Source organism: Chiloscyllium plagiosum, unplaced genomic scaffold (genome assembly GCF_037043375.1).
Source record: "Chiloscyllium plagiosum isolate Xiang-an unplaced genomic scaffold, Cpla_swu_hap1 HiC_scaffold_5, whole genome shotgun sequence".
Classification (NCBI taxonomy): domain Eukaryota; kingdom Metazoa; phylum Chordata; class Chondrichthyes; order Orectolobiformes; family Hemiscylliidae; genus Chiloscyllium; species Chiloscyllium plagiosum.
This window is the reverse complement of record NW_028270143.1, coordinates 33,336,974-33,353,667: the sequence shown is the minus strand read 5'-3', so window position 1 is coordinate 33,353,667 and position 16,694 is coordinate 33,336,974. Positions and strand designations below refer to the sequence as shown.

Here is a 16,694-nt window from a genome sequence, read left to right as displayed (position 1 = left end):
GATGTGCAGGTCAGGTGAATTGGCCATGCTAAATTGCCCGTAGTGTTAGGTAAGGGGTAAATGTAGGGGTATGGGTGTGTTGCGCTTCGGCGGGTCGGTGTGGACTTGTTGGGCCGAAGGGCCTGTTTCCACACTGTAAAGTAATCTAATCTAATCAGCCAGCATTTGCCAAGTGCTTAAACTATCTCCTGTTTCCCCAGGACAGATTTCTTTCAGGTCAGGTCCGAACATAAAAGTTTTTTGTGTTTTCATAAGAGATTTAGAATTTGACATACAAAATCTTGAATTGGGTTTCATGTGTTTTTTTCAAAAACACAAATTAATTGAGCTCCGAAGTGATACCCCAAAACAACCAACAAAAGCCTTCTAAAACAGCCCACCTTAGTATTGCTGACCTCCATGGTCTCTTCCCAGAGTTGGGGACGATCATGCCCTTACTTCTGAGGGAAATTAGTGTCTAATGGGTTTTTTATGCCAATATGTGTCTGCTGAGTCAGCAAATCACTCAATGAGGGGATGGTCAGATTTCTTTGGAAGAAGTGTCCTCCTGAAAATGATGATCTTTGAATATTTTTAAGACTCTCAATAAACAAGGAGACGAAAGGTTAGCAGGAGTATGGAGTAATCAGATCATCTATGAATCTACTGAATGGCTTCTCTAGCCCTCCAAACAAAGGGCCTACTTGTGCTCTCAAATATGCTGCAGACTAAACTTTTGCATTCACATCATAGTCAGTCATTCAGCACAGAAACAGATCTAGTCCAATCTGACAGCATTTGACCCATATGCCCCTTAAACCTTCCTATTAGTGTACCTATCCAGATGCCTTTTAAATACTGTAACTGTACTAGCCTCCTCTGGCAGTTTGTTCCATATATGGATCACCCTCTGTGCAAAAAAGCTGCCCCTCAACTCCCTTTTAAATCTTTCCCCTCTCACCTTAAAACGTATGCCCTCTAGTTTTAGACTCCCTTATCCTCGGAAAAAGGTGTTGACTATTCACCCTATCCATGTCCCTCAATTTTATAGACCTCTACAAGGTCAGCCTCAGACTCTCCAGGGAAAAAAAAATGTCAAACCATCCTTGTAAATCTCTTCTGAACCCTTTCAAGTTTAACATATTTCTTATGGCAGGGAGACAAGAATTGAACGCAGTATTATAAAAGTAGCCCAACCAGTGTCCTGTATAGTTGCAACATGACATCCCAATGCCTGTATATGCTTTCAAATACTAAACAAACAAAAATGAATTGGAACAGTTTGCTGTTTGACATTGTCAATGCAAGTATGTGGTTTTAAAGTAGAGTTGGATAAAGCACCTCAAAAGGCAAGTTTTAATGGATGGAATTAGAATGTTCACTTCAAATTAGAAGCCAAATTAAAGTTTCCGAATCTTTATAAATTTCAATAATTTGCAATTTCAGCATGTTGCATAGTTTTTTGTTTTTTCTACTGAAAACCTTCCCAGGTTATGTACATTTAATATATGTTTTCTAATATAAAGAAGTTCTTCCTTAAAAATGTGGAGATCTAAAAATAATATCTCTCCCAATAGCAACTCTCTACTACAAATGGTTAATGGAATTATAAATACATATTTTGCATGCTTAACCTTTAAATTACAACAAAATATGATAGCAGAAGCTGTTCATGATGTCCCTAGATTCTTGCCTTATATGGTGACAAGGGAAGCAGCTCAATGACCAACTCTAGAATCAAAACAATGAAATCATTCTACATCTTGCTTGAAGTATCATTTAATTATTCTAAATGAATCACTGCTGACTTTCTCAAAACCAATTTGAAAAAGCAAAGCAAAACTAAAGCAGCAGACACACACACACAGCAAGAAATGACAGCTGATAAGTCAGGATGGCAATCGGTGGTGAGGGACTTGGCCCAATACAGGGGAGATTATGCTCCTGTGGGGACTTCTGGCCCAATGCAGAGTGAAAGCCTAGTATAGAGTATCTGCAGGCCCATGGCTATAGGAGAATTGTAATGTTGTACTTAACTGTATTTCTTTATTTTTCTATTTTGTACCTAAGAGTTTTACCTATGTACCTTTGTACCCAAGATGGTGCTTGGAATGGCAATTTTGCATACTTTTCACTGTTCTCTTGTGTTTGAGTACATGTGACGATAAACCCCAATTCTAAAATGCAGTGGTGTTCATTTGATTACAAGTTATTATTCGATATATTTAATTAACCTAATGCAGTTTTAATTTTTTTAAAAAATGGAGTTATCACCAAAAAGAAACATGTTAATAAGTGCCTTACCTCCCACCCATGGATAACTAGATTCAAAGTTGCAAAAAAGAAATTCTTAAAACAGTACTATAAGTCAACCATTTACTAGTTTCATTAACATAGCAAGTGTCTGTTAAATTGAATTGTGCTGTAAAACAGACCCTACCAGCACCTGAAAATCAGCACAATTGTGGCTTCATCAACTGAAAGTGGATAAACCCTTATTTTGGAAAATCAAATACTGAGCCAGCATAAAAGCACACATTTAAGTGGTTTGGGACATAACTCGGTTAAGGTTAAAACTGTACAATTTTTTGCTTGCTTGACTGATTCTACACAGATTGAACAGACATATATAGCAGAAACACGTTGAACTTGACCACAAGATTTTTTCACCCTGAAATAATCCATATAGATCGGCATTTTAACTATGTTACTGTACTCAGTTCCCAATGTCCTGTGGAAAAAATGTGCTAATAATTATGCAGTGAGTTTACGCATTTCCAAGCATCAGTCGGACATTATCAAATCAATAGAGACCTCAAGCATGGCTTTTTTAAAACAAGTTTCTTCACACCTCTCAGGAGAGGAGTTCAATCAAATCTAAAACATTCATCTATAAAACGTTAATCTAAATGTTTTAGACCTGTTCTGAAACTTGAGCTATGTACTGATATTTTTTTTTTTAATAGATATTTTCATTGGAGAAAAAAGGAAAGTTTAAAACTTTTTTTACAAACTTACAAAGTAATACAAACAAATATAAACATTAATATACAATTAAATATTTATATTAAAAAACCAAAACACAAAAAAAGAGAAAAAACTCAACTTCTAACCAAACCTACAAATAACCAAAACATATAATAAAATATCTTACATTACTCGAAATAAACATAGTAACTAAATAACGAAGTACATACTCAGAATGGATTATCAAGTCATAATAAAATCCGTATTCATACGGGATTCCTCCCCCCGGGGGCCCCCGGACCAGCCAGAACCACTACCACCACTAGATAAAAGCCCTTGACAATATGGCCGAAGTATCTGTTTCTATATAGTTCAAAAAGGACTGCCATATCTTATTAAATAATTCAGTTTTTTGGTGCACCATATTTGTAAGGAAGTCAAGGGCGATACATTCCATGATTAACCTGTGCCAATTCAAAAGTCCTGGAGGGCCCTCAGCTACCCACTTCACTAAGATATTTTTCCTTGCACAAAAGGAGAGAATGGAAAATAGTTTCCTCCCATGCACATCCAGGGAGGGCAGGTTTGAAAAGCCCAGGAGAAGAGATACTGGATCCAATCCCATTTCCGTTCCTAAGATTTCTGTCAGAGCATTTGCTGCTCTGACTTAGTATTTGCTGATCTTGTGACATATCCATAAGCAGTGCGAGAGTGTGCGCACTTCTATTTTACATTTAGGACACATTAGCAAAATTTAGGGTAGGAACATCCCCAGTCGTTCCAGTGCTATACGAGTCCTATGAATTATCTTTAATTGAATAGCTTGAACTCTATTATAAATAGAGATTTCTGGCATTTTCCCACATATCATCCCACATTTCTGAAGGGATTTCTAATCCCAATTCCTGATTCCATGTTTTAATCAGTCATTCCATGTCTTTCGATACCGCGTTATGCAACGAGTGATAAAGAGTGCTGACCGAGGGTGGACCCATTAGCCATAACACTCTTCTCTCCCTATCCGATTTATAAGGACTATCTAATAATGTGGTCTTCTTCTGTATATAATCTCAAATTTGGACATACTGAAAAAGATCTCCATTAGACAGTCCAAACTTCTGGTCCAGCTGATCAAAAGACATCATAACCTCCCCATCGAACAGATCCACTAAGCAAGAAACACCTCTGGACCTCCAGGTTTTAAATGTAGCATCTGTGAGCCCCAGTTGAAAACCCCATGCTCCCACTATAGGAGTATAAGGAGAGGTTTTTTGTGAATTACTCTCATCTTGCTGCATTATCCTTCAGGTTTTAATTGTATTTAATACAATAGAGTTTTTACAATGGTCCATAATAGCTCTCATCTTATCTAAGAGATTGATGAGGGGACACTTTGCTTGGGAAGTCTCAATGTCTAACCAAATTGATTGTGGGTTACCAGAGACCCAATCGCTACACAGCTTAATAAAGAGCTCAACTGATACTTCCTAAAGTCTGGAAAATCCAGTCCTCCTCTTGCTTGGAAGAGGAGGACTGGATCTGCAGCTTCTTTAGTTTAATAAGGGGCCATCTATGATTCCAAATGAAAGTACCAAGCCAGACATGTAGTTTACGCAATGCCAGTCTCGGCAACATCAAAGGAAGTATTTTCATAGGATATTAGGAGACAAGGCAAAATATTCATTTTAATTAGAGCTACTCTGCCTAACCAGAGTATTGGGAGATCTGCCCAGTGTTGACGGTCCTGTCTTATCCTCTCTAATAGGTGCACAAAATTGGCTTTATATCCAGCTGACCAAATACTGGGGTGATAAAAATACCTAAATATAAAAAACCCTCCAGAGACCACAGAAAGGGAAAGCAAGATCCGTCCGTTAGATTGGACATACTAACAAGACCACCCATCAGCATGGCCTCCGATTTTGTAAAATTGATTTTGTAACCTGAGAACATACTAAATTGGTTGATTACTTGGATTAAGCGGGGCACGGAAATCAAAGGATTACTTGAAAAAAGGACATCATTTGCATAAAAAGAGTCATTTTATGTTTACCCGAACCAACCCTCGGAGCCATTATGAGCATGAGTAATAATGGTGAGAGAGGACATCTCTGACGACAGCCCCTACCCACCCTAAAGCTATCCGAGCCTAAATCGTTAGTAATCATGGCTGCTTTGGGGTCATTGTACAATATTGAGACCCATTTAGCACAGAGATCTTTCTGGCATTTTCCCAGACACCGAACTTTTCCAGTGAGTAAAAAAAAATATGACCATTCAACCCGGTCAAATGCCTTCTCCGCGTCCAAAGAGACTACTATTCCCAGTATTCTTTCCAGATGACAGACTTGAATCATATTGAAGACCCTTCTAATATTGTTAGATGATCTACGGCCCTTGATAAACCCCATCTGGTCCTCTTTTATGATGTATGGTAAAACCCTCTCCAATCTTAAAGCTAATGTTTCAGAAAGGATTTTAAAATCTATATTTAGCAAAAATATTGATCTGTATGAACTTGGAAATTCAAATGGCATATTTTAAGTTGGAATTTTTAAAAAAAATAAAACCTTGAGGCCCACATAAAATGTTTTTGTAATCTAGAATGCTTTTGGCAAGATTAATCTCTCTTACACAGAAATAGTAGAATTCCATAGTTTGTGAAATAAGTAAAATAAGATAAATTGACCCAATTTCAAGATTTTACCACCTTTAAAGTTTTTTTTGGCATTCCTATAGATAGCTTAGATTCTATAGCCTCATGGTTCTTTCCTACATGACCATGTAGCACGGCTATCGGATTCAATACTGAAGATTTTGTTGGACTAGTGCACAAGAACATTTATCTCCTCCAACTACATTGTAGTGTTTTCACTGTTCTCTATGATTTGCATGTCTAACATCAAAGCCACTAAGACTGAACACTATTCATGGGACATATGCAATATCTGTTTTCCTTTTCTGTATGCAGCACTTTGCAACTGCCTGTTATTGAATAGCCCAGTTATATCTTTTACCTTACTCTTCCAATTATTTCGGAGCTGTTCCTTAAAATTCCACCCTGTTTCTAGACTTGGTTTTACTCTTTCACAGAACGTGAGCCTTGGTGGCTTAGCCAGCAATTTTACTCCTACCTTATTACCTGTAAGAAAACGATTATAAACTGCATACTGAATTGCTGCAGTCAGTCATTCTGATATAGGTACACCCACAGTGCTCAAGGTAAGGAGATCCAGGATTTTTACCTAGCAAGACTGAAAAATGGCAACATAGGTCCAAACTAGGATATTCTAAAGCTTGTGAAGAGACCAACTTGCGGGTGATGAATGTTCCCATATATCTGATGCTCTTGTTCTTCCAGATGGTAGAAGTCAGAGGTTTGGAAGGTGTTGTCAATCGATAACTTTGGGGCTTATCTTGAATCCCACAGCTGTGAATTTAATTACTACTTTCAACAAGGAACTTTATACTTTGATGTAGCAACATAATGTCAAAAATGCCCTTGCCATCTATTTCATAAAATTGCCATGACATCTCATGTTTTGGCATATATTTCAGGGACCACAGCCATAAGAATTTTCCATGGGCATAGAGATTAGAATGAGAGTCCTAAACGCAGGAAAGGTTCTTGTAGAAGCACAATTTCCCCTTCATATCCCTATACTGTATTTCATTTAACTACATCCTAAACATTAACATAACCATGATCCCTTGCGCCTCCACACCCCATCTACAACAAAAACTAAAATAGTGAGCAGAGGATTGAGCAAAGTATTTCATCTGTCAGCATTACTGTGTACACATCTCTATCGCCTGTTGCAAATAACTTAAGATACACATGAGTGGGAGATAAGAACTGGGAGGAGTGACTATTTGGCACCTCAAGCCTGCTAAACCACCAAAGAATCATATCATTACTGATCGGATTGTGGCCTTAACTCATATTTTCTAGTTGTTCCTCATAACATTTGGCTTCCTTGGATGATCAATAATCTAACTGAATATATTAAAGGCTCAATAATTCAGCCTCTCTTGTTCTCTAAAAGAGAATACCAAAGATGAATGTCTTTCATCTTCATTTTAAGTGGGAGACTCACTCTTTTTAAATTGTGCCATTTAATTCTAGATTCCATAATGGGGGAAAAAAAATCCTCTAAACCCCCCCCCCTAGAATCTTGTTCTTCTAAACTGTAATGAGCATAGGGACAAGCTGCCTGACTTTTACTCATTAGACATTTTAGCCCAACACCTAGCTGTGAATTTTCAGTGAACTGCTTCTAAACAGATAAATCTGCCCTTAATATGGAAATCAAAACTGTACACAGTAATCTACGGAGTGGTCTCACAATTGAGACAAGAGTTACCAATTTATATCCCAGCCCAGTTATATTAAAAGTCAGCATTCCATTTACTTTCTTAATTACTTGCTGTAGCTGCACATTACCTTGTGAGTTAAATAAGACAACACCCGCGTGACCCTGTCGGAGACCATTCTGAAGTCTCTGTCCACTTAAAACATTTAACATTCCTCCCAAAATGGACAACTATTCAAATTCCAACATTATACTGCTACAGCCATTTCTTAAAAAAAAACTCACTTAACCGATCCATTAAGGTTTGCAGGCTGTGTCCAACTATCCTAACTTTGAACAGTCTGTAAACTTAACAATATGCTTGGCCCCTTCATTGAAGTGATATAGTTGAAACCTTAAACAAAAACAGAAATAGCTGGTGAAACTCAGCAAGCCCATGGCGAGAAAGTAGAATTCCTGTCTCAAGTCGTGACTCTTCATCAGAGCTGATAGCCACATGGAAAAAGGTGATATTTATGCTGAAGACGAGGGTGGAGGCAGTGGTGAGTGGATAGATGGAGAGACAGAAAACGAGACAGAAGGAGAAAGAAATGAATGTGGAACACAGACAAGGGGATTATAAGGACAGTAAGCGAGGACTGAAGAGAAGCTGAATAGTGATAACGAGAGCTGACAGTAGGGGAAAATTCAAGTGCTTTGCAGGAAGTAATCCACGTAATATGTTAAAAGAACTGAAAGAGGGAGAGTACGAGTTGACTGTGCTAAAGCAACCCATGTCATGACAGGACCAGAGGTGTAAGTGGATAAAAGACATCCAAGGATGGAATCAAGCTCCAAAGTTATTGAACTTGATGTCGAGTCCAAGAGACTGCAGCATCCTCAAGCAGAAAATGAGATGCTGTCCTTCAAACGTTTGCTGTAGCTTGATGAAACACTGCAGGAAGCCAGAGACAGAAATGTTAGCATGGGAACACGTGTGAAAGTGACAGGCAACTCATGGTCATTTTTAATGGACAGAAATAGGAGCTTGGCAAAACTGTCACCAGATTTCTGTTTTGTCCCTCCAAATGTGGAGGTGACCATATGGTGAACGGTGAATACAGTAGACTAGATGGAATGAAGTGCAAGTAAATTACTGCCTCATCTTGAATGTATGTCTGGGATCTTGGATTGTGAGGAGGGAAGGACATAAACTGGCAGGTATTACACCTTCAATGATTGCAGGGGAAGGTGCTGTGGTGGTGTGAGGAAATGTTGGGAATGGAGGAGGAGTAGACCAGGGTGTCCTAGAGGGAACAGTCCCGGTGAAATGAAGACAAAGGAGGGGAGAAGAATGTGTCTGGTCTTTGTATCTCTTTGTAAGTGATGGAAATGGAGGCTTATGATGTAGGTGGCAGTAGGATGCTAAGTGAGGACCAGAGGGACCTTTCTGGGGATTTCCCTCAACAACCTTCTAATCCATAGTTCCCAACCCTGTACAGACACCTTCCACCTTTTTCTCCCCCAAAATTCACAGCAGGACTGCCCAGGCAGACCCACTGTTTCTGCCTGTTCCTGCCCCACAGAACTTCTCTCTTCTTACTTCAACTTGAAGTTTTTCCCCCCTCCTTGTCCAATCCCTTCCCACTTACATCCATGATTCCTCTGACGCTTTGTTAGTTTCAGAATTTCCAGTTTGTGCGCTCCAGCTGCCTTCTCTTCACATGAAGATGCAATTCCTTTATATGTCCACCCCCACCAGGATAGTCTCAGGGCTCTCCACTTCCTGGAAAGAAGGCCTGAACTGAGCTCATCCAATTCCACCCTCCGCCTGTCTGAGCTTGTCGTCACTTTAAAAGACTTCTCAGAGTCAGAGTCACAACATGGAAACAGACCCTTCAGTCCAACTAGTGCATATCAACCATATTCCCAAAATAAACATGTCCTACCTGCCTGCATTTGGCCCATGTCCCTCCAAACCTTTCCTATGCATGTACTTATCCAAATGTCTTTTAAAATGTTGTAACTGTACCTGCATCCATCACTTCCTCTGGCAGTTTATTCCACACACGAACAACTGTATAAAAAAAAAAAAATTGCCCCTCAGGTCTTTTAAAAAGTCTTTCGCCTCTCACCTTAAACATATGACCCTTAGTTTTGAACTCCCTCACCTTAGGAAAAAGACCTTGGCTATTCACGTTATCTCTCCCCCTCATAAACCCCTCAACTTCCTACACTTCAGTGAAAAGGGTCCCAGCCTACTTTTATAACTCCAATCCTCCATTCCCAGCAAACCAGTCAGTCTTTTCTGAACACTCGCCAATTTATCAATATCCTTCCGATAAACGGGGCAACCAGAACTACACACTAATCCAGAACAAGCTCACCAATGTCCTATACAACTTCAACATGACATCCCAATTCCTATATTCGAAGATCTGAGAAATGAAGGCAAGCTAAATGCTTTCTTAAATCACTCGGTCTATCTGTGACACAAATTTCAAAGAATCGTGTACCTGAAACCCTTGGTCTCTCCACTTTACAACACTACCCAAGGCCCTACCATCAATTATATAAGTCGTTGTTTGTTTTACCAAACTACAATACCTCACATTTACCCTAATTAAACTCCATCTGCCACTGTACAGCCCATTAACCAAATTGAACACTGTCCACTAAAGGACCAATTTTGGTGTCATCTGCAAACTTACTGAGCATGCCTCCTATATTCTAAATCAAATAATTTAAAAATGACAAACAGAAAAGTGGACCCATACCTATCCCTGTGGAACATTGCTGGTCACATGCCTCCAGTTCAAGAAACAACCCTCTGTCTCCTCTCAAAGACCATTTTTTTCATCCAATTGGCAAGCTCACCCTGAATCCCACGTGATTAACTTTACTAATTAGTCTACCATGCAAAACATTAACAAAGGCTTTACTAAAATCAACATCATCTATCACTCTGCCCTCAATCTTTTTGGTTGAGTTTTTTGGGGATGTAACCAAATTTGTAAGGCAATTTTGCTCACACAAAACCATGCAGATTACCCCTAAATCTGCCCCTCCAAATTCATGCAAAGCCCATCTTTCAAGATCAGTACCAATAGCATTCCCAGCAGCAATGTTAGTCACACAGGTCTAAAGTTCCCAGGCTTCCTCTTACAACCTTTATTAAGTCAAGACAACATTACCATTCTCTCATCTTCCAGCACCTCACTCGTAGCTGATACAAATATTTCTACTGGGGGCCCTGTAATTTCCTCCCTAACTTCCCACAGCCTGGGATACACTTGATCAGGTCCCGGATCTTTATCCACTTTTATTTTTCTAAGACCTCCAGCACTTCCTCTTCTGTAAGATGAACAGTCTTCAAAATATCAATATTTGCTTCCGTGTTCTCTCGCCTCTTTCTTGCTCCACAGCAAAACTGACACACAGTATTCATTTAATCTCTCTTTCGTCTCCTGAGGTTCAACACAAAGATGACCTCATTGACCTTTAATGGGCTTGACTCTCTCTTGTTGTACTTTTGCTCTTAATGTTTTTATAGAATAACTTTGGATTATCTTTAACCTTATCTACCAAGGCTCTCATATCCCCTCTTTGCCATCCTGATTTCCCTCTCAAGAATAACCCTACTTTTTGTATTCTTCAAGAGTTTCATTAGAACCCAGTTGTCCATATCTGGTATGGTTTGTTTTTATTCTTGCCTAGAATCTCATTATCTTAATTCATCCATTGTTCCCTAATCATACCAGCCCTAGCTTTCACTTTAACAGCAACATAATGCCTCTGAACTCTCATCACATGGTTGAAACCCTTCCGCTTGACATTCGTCTTTTTACTTGCAATCTACTCCATACTTTCGAAAGTTCTGTCTCATACATTAAAATTCTTAATACTCCAATTAAGAAAGAAATTTAACTTTCATGGAAGGCTTATCCTTTTCCATATCTACTTTAAAACCAATAGAATTATGATCAGTCTCAAAACATTCCCCTATGAACATTTAAACAATCCTTGGATTGTGTGGGTGTGGGTGGCACGGTGGCACAGTGGTTAGCACTGCTGCCTCACAGCCCAGAGACCCGGGTTCAATTCCCGCCTCAGGCGACTGACTGTGTGGAGTTTGCACGTTCTCCCCGTGTCTGCGTGGGTTTCCTCCGACAATCCAAAAATGAGCAGGTTAGGTGAATTGGCCATTCTAAATTGCCCGTAGTGTTAGGTGAAGGGGTAAATGTAGGAGAATGGGTCTGGGTGGGTTACGCTTCGGCGGGTCGGTGTGGACTTGTTGGGCCGAAGGGCCTGGTTCCCTGTTTCCACACTAAGTAATCTAATCTAATCTAATTTCAGTCACTTACCCTACCTTATTTCCCAAGAAAAGGTCAAGTTTTACTCCTTCTCTAGTAGGAACATTTAGATATTGATAAGGAAAATTTTCTTGCACACATTTAATAAATTCCTCACCACCCAAACCTTTAACACAATGGTAGTCCCAGTCAATAGTTGGAAAATTAAGTTATCTACAATTTTAGGGTAGACAGTGAAAGCCTTTTTCCTCAGATGATGACGTCAGGTTGTACAAGGGGGCATAACTACAAATTGAGGGGCATTAGATTTAAGACAGGTGTCAGAGGCAGGTTCTTTACTCAGAGTGGTAAGGGCATGGAATGCCCTACCTGCCAATGTAGTTAACTCAGGCACATTAGGGAGATTTAAACAATCCTTGGATAAGCACATGGATGATGATGGGATAGTGTAGGGGATGGGCTGAGAATAGTTCACAGGTCGGCGCAACATCAAGGGCCGAAGGGCCTGTTCTGTGCTGTATTGTTCTATGTTTTAATTGTTCTATTATAATCCTACTTTTCTTACGTATATCTCTATATATTTCCTCCTCAATTTCCCTCTGACTATAAGTCTATGACTCTTTCATATTTCTAATTTCAATCCAGATATTTTCACTGAACGATACCTCAGAAATATACTAAATTGCAGTAGAAATGGTTTCCTTAAAATCAAAAACACCACTCTCCTACCTCCCTATAGCATCTCAAACCTGGAACAATGAGCTGCCAGTCCCTGCTTTTCCCTCAGCCAAGTTTCTGTAATAGCTATGATCTCCCAGTCCTATGTTTCAATGCATGCCTTGCATTCATCAGCTTTACTTGTAAGACTCCTTGCATTAAAATAAATGCAGTTTAATTCTTCAGAGTTACCTCATTCTCTGACTTGCTCTTGGTCGTCTTTTCTGATTCAAAACCATCCTCATCGGTCTCTCTATTTTCATGGTTCCATAGGATCGGCTCGCACTCTTCCATAACAGTTTACAGGGTCCTTAAATAGAAATATCAAATCTCCCTTCCAGGATATTGGCCCCTTTCAAATACAGATGAAGTATTTCCTTTTTGAACAGATTTGTCCTGGTCCAGAAGAGGTCCCAATGATCCAAGAATCTGAATGTCTATACCACCTCTTCAGCTATTAATTTCTGCCCTATCTTTTTATTCCTTCCCTCATTAGTAATTGGCACTGGAGGTAAACCAGAAATTACTACTTTGGGATTCTGTATTTTAACCTTCTATCTTGGTTGTTATATTCAGTCTGGAAAGCCTCAATTCCCTTAACTAGGTCATTCCTCGCAATGTGTACAACAACTTTAGACTTCTCACTCTACCCTTCAACAATATGCTTCAAATGTTTTAAGACATTCTTAACCCTGGCATTAGGAAAGCAACATACTATCCTAGAGATTTACACTCACTGCCACAGAACTTCCTGTCTGTGCCCCTGACAGGAGAGTCCCCAAAATAATTATTCTTTTAAATCTTGACAAACCCTGCTTGACATAATATTCATTATTAGTGCCCAAGATGTGACAGTCACATTTTCCTGAGAGATTATCCCCTTCTGCAGTACCCAAAACAGATTCTGTTTGATAGGGGAATAGCCACAGGAAATTTCTGAACTACCTTACTTTTCCTGTGAGTCACCCATCTCACTAACTAATCCTATGTAATCACATCTCTAAATCTAGTCATCTTTTGAATGCCCTTAGTGACATTATGCCTAAAAAGTAGCACTTAATGCATAAAAAATGAGCTATCCTTCCTTATCAACAGATTGTAATCTAAGTCATGTTAAAAGATAAAAATTAAAAATATAAAAGTGTTAAAACAAAAAAAATCAAGCACTTACTGAAAATCAAAAAAACCTTCACCTTAAGTCCTCCAGCTGTCAGCTTTCAATTTCCACATTTTATAAAAAAAATCTCTTTCCAGAGCAGACATTTAGGCCACTCCACCAGCTCTGTAGATAAACAATCTCTCCTCCTTCATGCCTTGAACTCCTCTCACTTTCCTCAGGCCAAAAGATGTGGCAATGGGTACCCACATAGACCCTGCAATGCCCATCTCTTTTTGGAGTATATGGAACATTCCTTGTTCCAATCCTACGCCTATCCTCACCCACAACTCTTTCTCAGATATATCAATGACATCACCAATGCTCCTTCCCTCTTTTGTTAAGATTCAGGAAAACTTATCAAGTTCGCTTCCAATTTCAACTCTGCTCTCACCTACACCTGGTCCATCTCCAACTGCTTTCCTTTCCTTGACATCTGTTTCCTCATCTGGAGATAGTTTGTCGTAGATGTTGATGGACAGCATATTCGACTCCAACAGTTACCTTGACCATACATCCCCACACCTGGCTTCCTGCAAGAATTCCATCCCATTCTCCAGTTTCTCCATCATGTCTGTTCTGATGGTATCAACTTCCACAGGGGAACCTGAGAAATGTCTAGTTTTTTTCTCAATTAAGGATTACACAGGACCTTAGCCACGTCAACCTAACTCCCACACTTCTGCCTGCACCCCTTCTCTTCTCACCCCTAACAACAATAAGGTCCCCCAGTAATCACTTACCACTCCACCAGCCTCTGCATCCAAAGGTTCATCACCTGCCACTTCCACCATCTCCAATGATATACCAATACATGACACAACAGAGTTCCCTTCTCTTTCATCAGCCTTCAGTAGGGACCATTCCTTCTGGGACATCTCCATTTCTAACACTTCACCTCACCCTTATTGCACCTTCTCATTCAGTTGCAGAAGGTGCAATACCTGCCTGTCTGCCTCTTCTCTCATTTTCCAAGGCCATGGACATACCTTCCAGGTGAAGGAGTAGATTGAATGGAGTGCATGGCAATCAGTCTACTGTATTCACTCCTCACAATGTAGTTTGCTCCACAATGGGGAGACAAAACAGACCAGGTGACAGCTTTGCAGAACACCAACATTCTGTCCATAAAAATGACACACAGTTTCCAGCTGACTACCACTTCAACTCACCACTGTTCCTGGCCAACATTTTTGTCTTAGGCTGCAACAGTCCAGTGAGGCTCATCACAAGCTCAAAGAACATCTCATGTTCCCCTTGGAGACCCTATGACCTCTAGCACTCAGCACAGGGCTCAGTAACTGAATGAGCAGGATTCTGTCCCTCCCATGTTTTTTCACCCATCATCACACTCGGTCCTATCATGACATAGGTGGTCTAACACAGCCAACCTATTCTCTCCTAAGCTCAATTCTCATGATCACTTATTTAGCTTCTCTTCTGTCCTGGCCTACTATCCTTATAAACCCCTCATCTGCCTATCCCTTTAATTTCCCATCTCTTCCCCCAAACCCCCATCTCATATTCAGCATAAAATACTACTTTTCCAATATGCTATCAGTGGTGAAGAGTCACCGGATTTGAAACATTAACTCTGCTTTCTCCCCAGAGATGCTGCCTGTCCTGTTGAGTTTGAGTTTCAACAATTTGTTTTTGTGTCAGCTCTCCAGCATTTGCAGTTAGTTGTGATCTTTTTCCTGATCCGTGTGGAACATATTGGTGACAGTCTGCCGACCTCAAAAAAAAATCACACTTACCCTGATAATAAATCTGACATTTATTCAGACTCTGTTTCCTATTAATTAACCAATTCTCTATCCACGCTCATAGGTTCTCAATATTACGTTTACTTTAAGTAGCAATGTTTTGCCTGACCAAATGTAATCTGGATTGTCTGAATACGCATGAACGTGTTCCCCTTTATCAATCCTGTTGGCTATACCCCCTACTTGCTTTGCTTCCTTCACAAGGCTGTGCCACTCCTTTTGAGACTTTTTACAACCCAGGCTGACATCTATCGATTAGCTCAGGGTTTAGCTTGCCTTTCAGGATTGCAAATCTTCACCGATCCATCAGTAATGAAACAAAACAGAGCTGCAAAGGGGTATGACTCAATCCGGCTATGCAATCAAAATATTCCACAAAAACAAAGAACTCGAAAAACCACGAATAAGTCGGCTTCTTCTCAGACATTAGGTTGCCATTTAAAACAAAAAAAAGGTGTTTCACGTTGAATAAAAGCCAATCATGTTGAAAAAACCAAAATCAGTGGTTCCGGGCAGGAACAGCAAGAAAATGTGAAAATTACCGAAAGCATGGACGAAAGGAACAGGACGGAACTAAGCTTCTAGAGATCTGAAACGTCCACATTTACAACCATTGACTGCAATCAATTGATCAGCATTTCTCAAAGTGATTTTTTGAAAATGTAACAATCAATTCATTTAAAAACACACAAGAAGCCCACTTGAGTGCAGGGTTTTCCTCTTTACAAACTGTAAAACACACCAAAATTGGCGGCAGCATTACGCCAGAAGTCATTTCCAATGCTACGACGTGACTTCTTTATGTTAGGATTTAAAGTTCATTTCTCCAGTTAACGAAATGTCATAAGCGTCCCAACGGCTGGATACAATGGAGAACGGAGCATTTCCCTTCCTTTCCCATCCCACCCCACCCCCTCAGCAACCTTCCCTTACCATGCTATCAACCTCAGGCACAGTCCCTCTGCGAGTAGATGTCCACATCAGTAATGTTTATGTGCAGTTGAAAGTTGGGTCCTTGCTCACTCTCAGGCTGTCTGCAATCAACTCTCGGAGATCCAGGTGAACGTTTTAGACGCTCCTCCCTCGTGGCAACGCCCTACCTGCGGCTCGCCCACTACAGTATGGGATTTGGAGTCCCTACATTGCTCATTGACCCCTGCCAATGGTCTGCTATGAACTACAATCCCCAGAGTGCACAGCGCGCCCGCTTAGTGCACCTGAAAGTGCAGAATCTTGGGATGGTCCTCAAACAAGTTTCGATACGTGATTGACTCTCAGGAAGTTGAAAGTAGTAAGAATGTTTCCAGCCTGGTGTGATATAAAGTGCAAATACTGGGTGGGGGAGGATCAGAATAACTTTTTATTTGGGGGAAAGAAGTGAGATTGGGAAAAATATTTTTTGCCAATTGAGGAATTGTTTAGTCTCCGTTTTACGCACAACATGGGATATGTATTAGGATAAGGTATCAAAGTCCTGGGGAGCATGAATCAACGTGACCGTCAC

General features: G+C 40.1%; 1 protein-coding gene across 1 annotated transcript in view; it reads right to left on the bottom strand.

The window, feature by feature from the left end:
• The window catches only part of macc1 (MET transcriptional regulator MACC1), a 67,907-nt gene extending 51,646 nt beyond the window's left edge, over positions 1-16,261 (bottom strand). The window contains exon 1 of the mRNA XM_043689784.2: positions 16,124-16,261. The gene's annotated coding sequence lies outside the window, so the exon portion shown is untranslated. The remainder of the gene's footprint in view (positions 1-16,123) is intronic.
• Between the last annotated feature and the right edge of the window lie 433 nt (positions 16,262-16,694).